Here is a 13,337-nt window from a genome sequence, read left to right as displayed (position 1 = left end):
TGTCCTCAAAGACACCTTGCTGCCAGAGCATCCCCAATCCAGTCTCTACTCTGCAGCCAGAAGGATCTTCCTAAAGCACAATCTGACCATATCACCTCCCTGCCTAAAACCTTCGGTGACTCCCGAGTACCCACAGGTCCTGTGTGGCCCAGCCCTGGCCCCCCTGCAGCCCCAATCGGACTCTTCTCCCTCTCCAGCCTCTGCTCTGGCCACACCGAACCGCAGTTCAACTTGGTCTTAACTTGTCCTTCTACAGGATGGCCTGGGGAGCTTCTAGCTGCACTTTAAAACGGGGTTCTAACATGTCCCTCCCCAGGAAGGCTTGTCTCCCTGTTCCTGCGGCTGGCCTCAGGGGCGGCCCTGGCTCCGCAGTCACCCGTTCTGCTCCATGTGGCACTCAGCAGCCTGCGTGGCAATCACTGTGGTACTCAGCCCCTTCCCTTGTGGCCGCTGAGCCCGGGGGAGGGGGGGTGTCGTAGCTTATTTACTGTATATCTGCAAAGCCCAGTGCAAGGCCCGTGTGACCCGCGCTCCTAGGGGGTGTGGGAGGAGGAAGACTGGGGGGTCGTGGAGTCTGGCAGGGACTTCTGGGCCGGCCCGGGAGACGAGGGGGCCTGGGGCTCCCACGCTGGGCACCAGGATGGGGTGAGACAGGAACTCGGCCGTCCCCTGGTGAGGTTATTTTGGTCGTGGCAAATAAACCCCTTTGGAAAATGTGACCAGCTTTTGATCCTCGTGTCTTCACTCCTGACGCCCTCCTTTCAGCGCGTAACGAAGGCAGCGGCCTCCGTTAATAAAGAATAATTATGGGCTGGATTAGAGAGATTATCGGGAACAGGTGGAGCCCCTCGCCCCACCCGGTCTGCCTGGCGGCGGCAGCAGCGGCAACGGCAGGGATGAGCTCACACTTTCCCCCTCTCCCGGGAGGTTGTGCCACCGGGGCCCAGCCATGGCTGCTAATCCTGGGGGGTGGCGGTAAGAATGCTCCTGCCAGTCACTTCCCATGGGTCCCAGGTGAGATTCCAGGGGACTAGTGGAAGAGGGTCCCTGCGGCTCAGCAGGGGGACCCACCTACCTTTCCCTCCCCTGTCCAAGAAGGAGGATGGAGTGTGAGGGCCGGCTGGGGGGAAGGCCTCGGGTTCTTGTCCCCGTTCCGTCCCTGGCACAGGCGGGTGACTTGGGCCGTGGCTCTTGGTGCTGGGTCTCGGCTTCCCCCTCTGTCCGGTCAGGGAGTATAGGGCTCTACAGAAATCAATCCGTTTTTTTTAATATATGAGAACTCAGGGAATAAACACCCATGATGCCCTTCTTAAAGATGAACTTGGAAAGGAAAAACTGTGGCAAAAGGACTACAGACTCAGTGGGGAATCGAATTCATCTGTCTCCAAGTCTAAGCCTAAAACTGGGTGAAGGTCATGATTATGCAGCAGAGGGAAACACGGAGAATCCAGTGAGATTGTGTAGAAATTATGTAACGGGGGCAGCCCCGGTAGCTCAGCGGTTTAGCACCTGCCTTCAGCCCAGGGCCTGATCCTGAAGACCTGGGATCCAGTCCCACATTAGGCTTCCCGTATGGAGCCTGCTTCTCCCTGTGTCTCTGCCTCTCTCTCTCTCTCCGTGTCTCTCATGAATAAATAATAAAATCTAAAAAAAAAAAAAGAAATTATGTAATAAACGAATACTGGGAGGGAAGAGGGGGAAAGGAGGTGCAGAATAACGTAAATATCCAGATTTCCTCATCTTCTGTAGCCAGAGGGCAAAGGACATAATTTAAATATGAAAAATAAGGTGATAGATATAATTTTATTACAGAGATGAAAGTAAACATTAAGGAATATAAAATAATAAATTCAAGTCAGGGAGGGCAAGAGGAAGGAATAAACTAATTCTATCATTACTCCTAATAATGGTCGCTGTTCACAGTTTAATATGACAAATTGACAAGGGGTAAATTTCCTCTACTCGCTCTCAAACATCTCTCTCATCAGAAAGAAAATCAGAACAGAATTAAAAAGTCCAGAAAACTGAGATAATTGTAGCAAATATTCTCAGTTCTAAATACTTTGATAAATAATAAAGATTGAAAGTTCACAAATTAAGTGTCCAACCCAAAAAGTTTGGAACATGGCAATAAAATAAACCCAAAGAAATCACAAAGAAAACATATAAAGATAAAAATGAGTGTTAATGAATTGGAAGTCAGGAAAATACTAGAGCTAACAAAGATTATTTTTTTCAAAAGCCAAGTAAAACAGCTGAGGTGTTAGGTAATCTGCTCCAGAAAAAAATGGAAAAAGCATAAATTCATAAAGCAAGAAGTGGTTATAGAGAATAACCCCAATTTCAGAGGAAATCAACAAAGTATGCAAATATTCTTAAGAACTTGGATGAGATGGATAATTCTATTTATTTATTTATTTGACAGAGAGAGAGAGAGAGAGAGAGAGAGCACGCAGAGAGAGGGGCAGAGAGAGGGAGACCATCTCAAGCAGATTCTGTGCTGAGCATGGAGCCTGACACGGGGCTCGATCTTACGACCCTGAGATCATGACCTGAGCTGAAAGCAAGAGTATGATGCTCAACCAACTGAGCCACCCAGGTGACCCTGAAATGGATACTTCTTAAAATATAAACTATAAAAATGTACCTGGAAGTACATTTAGTCACTAAAAATCTGAGCAGACCAATGATCATAGAAGAAAGAGAAATACGTACTCCTAAAAAGATCACTAGGCCCAGATGGTTTCACCAGAGCCAACATTTAAGGAACTACTGAAATGATTTAAATTGTTTAAATTTCTCCAGGGCTAACTTCCTTCATATAGGAAGAGCTCTTGTAAATCAATAATGAGTGGCCGATGACTCCATAAAAAATAGGTGAAGTATATGAACAGACCACTCACAGAGAAGGAAAACAATGGTTCTCAGAAAAGACTAGTAAAAGACAGTCAACCCTACTCAAAATGAGAAAACTGCATATTAAAACTGTAGTGTGATGTCATTTTTCACACATCAGATGAAAATTATGAAATTGGATAAATCGCTGGCTTAGCGAGTATACAAAGAAACAGAAGTGCTCATAAGTTGTTGGTAGAAATGCAAATTGTTGCACCTCCCATGGAAAGCAACTTGGCAAAATCTTTCCCTTTGACCCAACAATCTGCTAGGAGTTTTTCTCAGAAATAAATTCAATGCATGTGTGTGAAATGACATTTCAGTGACATATTGTTTCTGATAGAAAGAGGTGGGAAACAGCCTAAAAACCTATCGGGAGAAGAGGGGTCGTATCATTCTGCTCCCACGGAACAGCATGCAGCCATTAACAAGAAAGGAGGAATTCTTTATGTTCCAAGAGGGACAACTGCTGGCGTGTATTGGTAGCTGAAATCGGTTAGGTATGATATGCCATTAATTGCATAAAAAATAATGTGTGTACATATTTGCTGGTATATGTTTAGGATAAATCTAGATGCACACCCTGAAAGCCAGTAAGAGCAGCTTGTATGGAGTGGTGAACTGGACGGGTGGGGGTGGAGGCTGGAGGGAAGCTGACCCTCCAAGGTCTGCCTTTTATTTTTTTAAATTTCCTTATTAGAGAGAGAGAGAGAGAGAGAGAGAGAACAAGCTGGGGGAGAGGGAGAGGGAGAGGGGGAAGTAGATCCCAGGACCCTGAGATCATGACCCAAGCAGAAGGCAGATGCTTAACCAACTGAGCCCCCCAGGTGCCCCCTGTGTCTGCCTTTTTATACATTTTGAATTTGGTCCCATGCACAAGTGGTACATTTAAAAACTAGAATACTTAAGAAATTTAAAAATGAGTGGGAATTACTGGCTAAGAAGGGAATAGGGAAATAAACATATGCAAAGTGGCTTGAACCAGAATCAGGGAAATAGAAATTGAAGTATTATTTTTTCTTGTTTTGGCAAAATGAAAATGGTTCTTCATCTTCAGAGGGGAGTTCAGGCTTTACCTCAAGAACAGTAGGAGCGCAGTGAGGGCCGGGAGCGGGGAGTGGCGGTTGAATTCGAGGGGCTGGGGCTGGCGGCAGGGATGCTGGGAGGAGGCCGTGTGGTCATCCAGGCAAGACTCGGGCATGGGACCACAGGCAGGGGCAGGGGGGAGGAGGAGACTGAAGAGATTTGGGGAGGTGGAACTGGCAGCCATGGAGCTGAGTGGGTAAGAGGAGTGGGGGAGCAGGGAGCTGGTCAGGGCAAGGCCCAGGCCTCTCCCACGGTTGCCCTGGTACAGACGGAGATTGGCCAGCAGGCCTGAGCCTGACTGCTGACTCAGGGGCTGGGCCACTGCCTCTCCTGCTGCTGGACAGCCCTTCCAGCCCACCCACCACTGAATACACTGTCCGTTTGTTCAATTGAGCTATCCTCGAGATGAGGGTGGTACGGGGGCTGGTGTCCCATTGTTCAGATGAGCACACAGAGGCCTCTCCCCCTGCTCTGTACCTCCCTTTTTGTCCTCTCTGTCCCTGACAGCTTTGGACTGGAAACTAGAGCATGTGTCCTCCAGAGCCCAAAGCAGACATGTGCATGTCACTGTGAGTTACCAGGGGCCCTGGGGAATTGCCTAGGATGCTCCCAGAGCTGATGAAACCTCACTAGTGGCACCTTGACCTGAGCTGTCTGCACGGGCCTGGCTAGCTTCTCTCCTCTAGACTCATAAGGCTGACATCAAGGAGTCCGAAGGGCTGGGCTTCTATCTAGAGGCTCCTGAGAAAATCTGCTTTCATGCTCATGCAGGTTTTTAGGCTGAATTCAGTTTTTGTTTTGTTTTGTTTTAAAGATTTTATTTATTCACTCATGAGACACACACACAGAGAGAGAGAGAGAGAGAGAGAGAGGCAGAGACACAGGCAGAGGGAGAAGCAGGCTCCCTGCAGGGAGCCCGACACGAGACTCGATCCCAGAACTCCAGAATCACGCCCCGGGCTGAAGGCAGGCACTTAACCGCTGAGCCACCCAGGGATCCCCTGAATTCAATTTTTGCAAGAATTCTTGCAACTGTATGACCGAGACCCCCATCTTCTTGCTGGCTATGGACTGGGGTCACTCTTAGCTCCTAGGGGTCACTCACGGGGGGCCCCTTCCAACTCAGCCCCAGAGAAGTGCGCTCCCTGTGCCAATCCCTCTTATGACTCAAATCGCCCTGACTTCTGCCTAGCAGCTGGAGCAAACTCAGCTTTTAAAGGGCTCACGTGAGGGATGCCTGGGTGGCTCAGCAGTTGGGCGTCTGCCTTTGGCCCAGGGCACGATCCTGGAGATCTGGGATGGAGTCCCATGTCGAGCTCCCTGCATGGAGCCTGCTTCTCCCGCTGCCTGTGTCTCTGTCTCTTTGTCTCTCTGTCTCTCTCTCTTACTCTGTGTCTCTCTTGAATAAATAAATAAATTCTTAAAAAAAATAAAATAAAGGGCTCATGTGATTAGATTCGGCTACTCAGATCATCTCCCTTTTGCCATATGATGGAACATAATCATGGGCGTGATATTTCACTGTATCTGCAGGTTCTATCCCCACTCAGGGGGGTGGACTATACAAGGGTTACTGGGGATCGTTCTTAGGATCCTGCCTACCACTCAGATGTGGACACCCATCTGTGTAATAGGGATAAGAGCGCATGGTTATTAAACATGTGCTAAGTTCCAGACACTTCTATATGAATACTATTACTTGATCCCTACAAGCATATGTGGCAGTTACTATCATTATTAGGATCCTCAGTTTACAGATGAAAAAAATGGAGGCTCATAAAGGACAAGTAACTTGCTCAGGGTGATCCAGCTAGAAAGAGGTGGGCACTAAACTTAAAGTCAGATCTGTCTGATTCTGAAGCCAGTGCCCTGGTGTGTCTTACGTGGGTGGACAGGGAAGCATGCCCACACGTGCAGGGACACACACCTGTGCACGCATACCTGTGTGCATCAGTGCATTCGTGCACACTCAGAGGAGTCCACACATAGATAGATGCATAGACCCCCCCACGCCTGCCTGGTTCCCTGGGGCCCAGAGTTAATGAAGATGCACAGAGAGCCCACGCAGAGTGGCCATGGGCAGAGATGAAAGGCGGGGTGCCTAACCGCTCTCCGGGGATCCAGTTACCCATGGCTGTGGCTTCTCAACCGGGTGATTAATTGCTCGGCACTGCCTCGGCCCGGTCAGCTCCCAAGGCCTCCTGCCCTCTTATTAAAAACATCCCTTGATGTCATCCTGCCAGGGAGATCAATGATGGCCGAGAGGAGTGGGGGATGCCAGGGAATGGGGGTGTCAGTGGCCTCCCCCAGGGCCACCTGGCTCCCTTGCTGCTTGGCTCCCTGGGAGCTGGCTAGGGCTGATGTTCCCAAAGGGGCCCCCTGAGCTTCGGTCCTGCCTGGCTATGGGTCATGGTCAGTGTGATTGGACAGCTGGGCTGGTAACCAAGCTCAGAGGAGAGCAGAGAATTTGGGCCTGTGGTCTGGGGTTTGGGGAAGCTAAGGAGAGTCTGGAGTCCTCTTTCTTGCCCCAGCCCTCTTCTGGGCATTCTGGCCTGAGACCTCCTTGGGTTTGAACCTGGACTAGCTGTATGACACCGACTTCCCAGAGTCTTTGGGTCCTCCTGTGTGAAAAGGGGGAAAGGGCTCGCACGTCATTTGCTTCTCAAAACTCCTTCTCCTCTGGGCTTGGGTGACCCAGGACACTCCCATTTCCCTCCTACTTCTCTGGCAATGCCTTCTGTCTTCTTTACTCACTTGTGGTTGGTATGGCAATGAGCTTGCTCTCTGGAGCCAGAGCAGTGGGACTCAGAACCCAGACTCATCATTTACAGCCTAGTGACCCTGTCAGTTTGGTTTGACAATTCCAGTGTTGAGAGAGGATCATGGCAGTTTTCATGTTTATGAATTGAAATTGTTTTCCTTGGTGGTTGTTTTCATTTTGGGGGAATTTCACAAGTAGACCATGGGCTACAAAGAGATCGACCCACTGGAGCATTGAAAACTGGTGTCCTTCAAGCTTCCTGGATCCTCCTCTTTCTCCCACTTCTCTAAATATTTGCTAATTTTGTGTGCTGGTCCTGCACAGCTCCAGAGCTACTTTATGGTGCCTAGAGACACATGCACAAACGTGCTCACTCACGTACAAGAACACCAGCACACATGGGTTCCTGTTAGATTGAGGATGCACAGTATTTTATTTAGCAGTGTGCTATAAATGTTTAACAACAGGCTCTCTGGGTCAAGAAAGGCCTGCTTTGGCGTTTGCCCATTTCCATGGTATAAATTCTTATTTCCATGGTGTAAATTCTTCCCCAGTATGAATTTCAAGCTACTAGCATGAAGTTGCTGAATGTGGAGCTGGAAGAGATGTGCAATCAGCTCTGGGATCAAGTCCCACTGGGCTCCAGGACCCCACACTATCTCCACTGATCTCATCACTGTCCCCCTACTGCCTGACGCAACGGCCAGCGTGGAGTTAGGGCTCAAGCAATGTGTGTCAAAATGTATTGTGTGCCTCCATGAGGGGCACCAAGTCTTGCTGACTCACCCCAGACTGGACCACTACCTCCCCTACATTGGTGCACACTCAGAGTCACACGTACCCTCGCCAGCTCACATTCACTGGCGCGCTCCAGTGCAAACACACTCTTGCACACACCTTGCTCACAATGACGTGTACACACAGAAGTCACACATAGACCTGAAGAATGTCACACACAGTTTGGCTCGTGTACATAGTTGTGTTTTTCCTACATACATTCTTTAATGGGTATATACACAGCCGTGCTCGCCCTTGACTGGCGCTCATGCACATACACACACACACACACATCACACACATGTTTACATCCAGGTGTCTCAGTCCCTCATGTGTGTGTCCAGGTGCACACATACACTGATAACTTCTCTGAGTGAGCAGATGCAGGGCTGTGAATGCAGATGCCCTGCTCACAGAACAAGCACAGCTGAAACTCAGCCTTTCTCACCTTCGTGCATAGACACCGCGGCACACCCACGGCTCACTCGCCACCCTGCCCTCCCTCTGTCCCCCCACATCCCCTGCAGGCATCTCACCCACCCCGCCGTAAGCAGGGAAGCTGGCCAGGCTGGGTTGGTGGGTGTGGTGTTTGGGAGTTAGAGAGGAATTCCAGGCGGGCCCCTTGTGCTCCCCTGGCCAACGTTAAGTGCCTTCAGTCTGAAAAGAACCGTCCAGAGAGGCTTTTCCGGCTAGAGATTAATGTCACTGAAAAATGTGGGTCCCGAGCGATTAATGCAGCCTTCTTTGCCACACATTATGTGAGTGCACTAAAGCGAGAGGGGGCTCATTTTTGGCGTGTTTTTAACCTGCTTGGCTCGGAGTGAAAGAAGAAAAGAAGAGCCTGGGGCCCGGGAACCTGTGAGTGGAGGGCCTCATGGGCAGTGAGAGCGAGCCCCACAGGCCAGGTAGGGTAAGACTGGGTCAGCCATTTCTGGGGCCTGGTGGATCCCAGCTAAGTCACCGCAAGGCTTGGAGAAGAGGTCCTGATGGACCCCACTCGTGGACTTTGAGTTCCAGGTGGCATAGCTGTGGCGGTGTGCCAAGGCTCCTGGCAGCCTGGCATCGGCCAAGCGAGTCCATCTCCATAAGTGGTCTCCCAGCACAGTCAGAAGGACCTGGTGCAAACACTGGATTTGTGGTTGCAAACACTTGGGCACATGACTCCACCCCTTGGGGACTTACTTTCTCCATCTGCAAAATGGCAGTGACACAGAGTGTCTTCCTTACAGGGTTGTGATGAGGCTTAAATGAAATCAGGCATATAGTAAGCATTTGATAAAATCGCGATGTCCTGAAGCAGTGGAGGCAGCAACATACACGTGGCTGTGTGAAGGAATGTGTGCGTGCGCCTGTGTGCGTGTGTGCGTGTGTGTATGCGTGTTTGTGTGTGTGTGTGTGTGAGAGAGAGATAGAGATAGAGATAGAGATAGAGATAGAGAGAGAGAGAGAGAGAGAGAGAGATGCTTTAAAGCAAATGAACCTGGGCTTGAGTCTCATTATGTGAACTTTGTTTCAGGTTTGTCCCCCTGAGCTCTGTTTCTTTACCTGAAAGGTAGGGTCAGATAATATCCCAGTCTCAATCTCTAGGTTGTCGTGAGGATAAAGGTGATCATATGTAGGAAAAAACATAGAAAGTGCCTGTGTGATGCCCAGCAGCACCCAGGGCCCCTAAAAAACAGTAACAATAGTCAGTAGCCAGAGTGTGGCCAGGATGAAGACTCTATTTACAGTAACTGCCTCCCTCCACTGATTGGCAGATGTACTTGGAGTCAACCGGTTGAAATTTACATTGTGTCTTATCACTGCCAGTCTTGGAGAGTTGGGTGACATAGGAAGATCAATAGGGTGAGGGGTACAGGAAGGGTGAAGGAGCCACCTTGCTCAAGGCATTGGCAAGGTGAGGGAAGAGTAGCCCATTATGATGCCCTGGAGCCTTGGAGGAGGGGGGGCTAGGGGAGACAGTGGGGGTAGGGCTGCTGCCAAGACATCATCCATGATGCTGAGCACTGAAGCAGGTGCTCCATGTCCTTCCCTCATCTGTCACCCTGAAACCCTGGAGGGTTGCTCTTATCTGATGGGGAAACTGAGGAACAGAGCGAGTAAGCAACCTGCCTGAGGTCACACAGCCAGGAAATGGTCAAGCAACAGATTCTTTTGGATCACACGGCTCCCTGGCTGGGCGGGAATGACCAGGACTCAGAGCAATCAGGAACACACTGAAGAATGTGTTCCTCACATACTTAAAAGTGCAAAATGGATCATGTTATTTCTTGGCTTGAAACTCAGCAGCCGCCGCCACTGCTCCCAGGATAGAGCCCAAGCACCTGAACTGACACCCCGTTGGCCTGGGCCGTGCCACCCTTCCAGCCCCAGGTGGCACTACGATTGATGACTCTCACTGTCTAAATTCCAGCCACCAGGGTTCTTCTCGGTGCCAGGCTCGCCTCCCTTGGCTTCACCCCTGCCCTCTAGTGCCTGGCATTGGGTGCTCCCCACCCCTCCTTGGCAAGCCAAGTGTCCAGGCTTAAGCTGTCATGACTAAGGGAGAGATTCTCACAGTATAAAGTAATAACTGAATTGTTTGCATCCGACTTCTCTGTCAATAGGTTAGCCCTGGGAGGATGATTCTGCTGAGCATCAGTGGCATCTGCAGGTGCCCGGCATGGTGTCGAGGAGAGGAACTGAGTAGAGGATGGCCAGGCTGGCACCTGGGCACGAGCAGAGTCCCAAGGGGAGCATGGGTCCCACGTACCTGGGGTCTCAGTCCCAGAACAGATGAGGGAACCAGGAGCACAATAATGGGCGGAGTCAGTGAGCATCCTAGTCTACACCCCTGCCCCTAGGGAGGGAGGAGAGATGATGAGGTTTCTGTAAGATTTGCCTGGCTTATTTAGAACCTTCTGAAAGCCTTTGGCTCAGTTTCACACCAAGAATTAGAAAACAAGGGGCACGAGGGAATGGAATTCAGAGGCATGGGCCTTCTCCAGAGGGAACTCAATCCTCCAATGGCCCTGGAGTGGGCACTGCTGTTCTCTTTGTTTTTCTCGGGAGGAAGTTGGGGCTCAGAGAGGCTCTTGGCCAAGCCGACACCAGAACTCAGTTCTGGCTGTGTCTCTTGGGTGCTGACTGAGCAGGGGGAGGCGGACAGGGAATAGGGAGGGGAGGGTGTTGGCTTCCTTTTCCTGGAAGGGGAAGGTTGGACTCAGTGCAGAAAGGAGCTGTCACTTGTTATGGTGACTTTTAGATATGCCCATAAGTTTTTTGGTATTTCTTCCTTAGAGAAGTGTTTAATTCTGCTTTCCTTGAGCATGGGCATCACGGCCACCTCCTTGCCCTCTTCCACAGCACTCGCTCGCACTGGAGGAAGCCAGCTGCCATGCCGTGAGGATACTCAAGCCGTCGTGTGGGGACTGAGGCCCCCCGCCAACAGCCAGGGCAGCATGCCACTTTGGAAGCAGAGTTTCTGGCACTGGTTGAGCCTTCGGGTGAGTGCAGCCCCGCATGATGTCTAGATTGATACCTAGTAAAGGACACTCAGCCAGAATCACTCTGCTAAACTGTTTTTGAATTCCCGACCCATAGAAACTGTGAGATGATGGATGTTTACTGTTACTTCGAGCTGCTAAGTTGGGGGCTAATTCGTTAAACGGCAACAGGTAGCTAATACACTTATACACTTATTTTGGTGGAAGCTGCTCCAACGCTCGTCAGCAGCAGATGACAGTGTTTTGGCACGATGGAATACTATACGGTAATGCGAAGGAGTGGGCCATCGCCACGGGCAACAAGGTGGGTGACTTTCACAGACACACTGAGTGACAGAAGCCTAGACCAAAGAGAACCCGTGCTGTGTGACCTTATTCAAACAAGGTACAAAAACAGGCAAAACTAATCTACAGTGAAAGAAGTCATGATAAAGGATACTGTTGGGCAGGGGTGGTGCAGTGACCCGGAGGGGATCTGAAGATTGGGTTTCTTGGGGCTGCTTCGATTTCTCCATCTGGGTGCTGCTTACATGGAGGAGTTTTTGAAATCTGACCAAGCTGTGCTTTTATGGCTTGTACATGTCTCTGTATGTTAGACCCCAGTAAAAAGTTAAAAAAAAAAAAAAAGCCACCAGTTTGGAATGGGACATGTGCAGGGTGCAGGGTGAACCAGGCACATCCGGAATCACATCTAGCTGGAGGGTGTGTAATGAGGGGAGGCTGCAGGCCTGGAACCTCCCAGCAGGCCAGAGCAGGGAAGGCCAGCATTTGGGATGTGGGGTTGGGGGGGTGTGGGAGTGGGGGGGCTCTGTTGGGACCTCCCATTCCCCAGGGCTCTGGCCTCAGATCTAACCTCCACAGTCCCCCATGCTGATGGACAGGAAGGGACAAAGGCTCAGCCCCCAGTCGGGGTTGGGGTCAGCTGAGGGGGCTTCCCAGGGCACCAGTGAGGGCAGGGGGAGCCCTGCTTGGCTTTGTGCCTGAGGGATTTGCCATAATCCCAGGCCTTCCCTGCAGCCTGTCTAATCCCCACCCGTGGGGCTGAGCCTTTTCAAGATCTGACTTTGGCCTGAAAGGCTCCCAGAGGGGCCCACATTCCTGCCCACAGCCTCCCCGCTCCTAGGAGGGAACTCCTCAGGATCTCACCCCTCCCCAGATAGTGCTCCTCACCCTTGGAGGAAAAAAAGACTTGAAGGCATTCACAAGTTCAAGAAAAGTTAAAACGGCTACATGAGAAGCCATAGTGATTGAACTGCTTCCTCGAAGGAAACATGGTCTCCACCCACTGAGTCCTGGGCCTTGGTGTTCCATCAAAGAAATGGGTGAAGGGATGCTGGAGAGGATAGAGACCTGCCTGGGGGCCATGGCCTCCAAGGTCCCATGTGAGCTTCCTATTTAACCTCATTACCCATTGATAGGCTCCAGCCACCTGGGCCTAAAACTCACCAAGTAGATCCCTGCCTCAGGGCCTTTGCACAGGCTTTCCCTTTGCTTGGAATGTTTCTCCCCTGATCCTTACATGGCTGTTCTTGCTTATTACTCAGGCCTCGGCTCACATGTCACCTCCCCCAAGAGACCTTCCCAGAGGCCCCATAGTCACATTGTCACATCACCCTGTGTCTTGATCTCATTTGTTGCTTTTCCTTGTTCTATCTCCTCCCACTGGGATGTGAGACCCCTGAGAGCAGAGGCATCATCTTCTGCACTCCTGGCAATTCCTGTTTCCAGAAAAATGCCCAATGCACTGTGGGTTCTCAGTAATATGTGCTGAGTGAGTGAATGGACATGAAAGGGTTGTTAATTAAGGAGGAGTGAAGGAGAAAACCTGGTGTGTGTGGGGTGATCCTGCTCAGTTTGAGTATCAGGTAATCTCCCCTAACGCTTAAATCACCCGCATGAAATCAGTAGTATTACCTACCGTCTCCTTACAGACCAGGAGACCAGGGGGTAGAGGTTTGATAATTTGGCCACGGCCCTGCAGCTTTCAAGTGGTAGTCTACCCCAGCCGGTGGTGTTGGCTCCTGGGCTGGAGGATGAGCATGCAGGATGAGATCCTTGCTGGCCTTGGATTTCCCCGTTAGTCACACGCTACCCTGAAATTCTTGGCGCCTGAAATTGCACTCTTAGATGTGCATTCCTTTTGCTTAAGATTGTCCTCTCAAGAATTCCTTTCTCATCATCTTTTCTCTTCGTAGTAAGAGAATTTTGCAAGAATGATTGTCAGAGGCAAAACACGGTGTTTTCTCTACAGAGGAGGAATGTCAGAGGCTCTAACCTGCCCATTTTATAAGAAGATCCTGAGGCCCAGAAAGCAGGAATAATTTGCTCAAAGT

General features: G+C 50.4%; 1 long non-coding RNA gene across 6 annotated transcripts in view; it reads left to right on the top strand.

Moving 5' to 3' along the window:
- The window catches only part of LOC140634245 (uncharacterized), an 82,397-nt gene that overhangs the window by 37,560 nt on the left and 31,500 nt on the right, over positions 1-13,337 (top strand). For all 6 annotated transcript variants that reach the window (XR_012031764.1, XR_012031760.1, XR_012031762.1 and 3 more), the window contains exon 4: positions 10,865-11,004. This is a non-coding gene — a long non-coding RNA (uncharacterized lncRNA). The remainder of the gene's footprint in view (positions 1-10,864; positions 11,005-13,337) is intronic.

Source organism: Canis lupus, chromosome 5 (genome assembly GCF_048164855.1).
Source record: "Canis lupus baileyi chromosome 5, mCanLup2.hap1, whole genome shotgun sequence".
Lineage (NCBI taxonomy): Eukaryota > Metazoa > Chordata > Mammalia > Carnivora > Canidae > Canis > Canis lupus.
The sequence above is the reverse complement of the archived record's forward strand: the minus strand, read 5'-3'. Positions and strand labels throughout refer to the sequence as shown.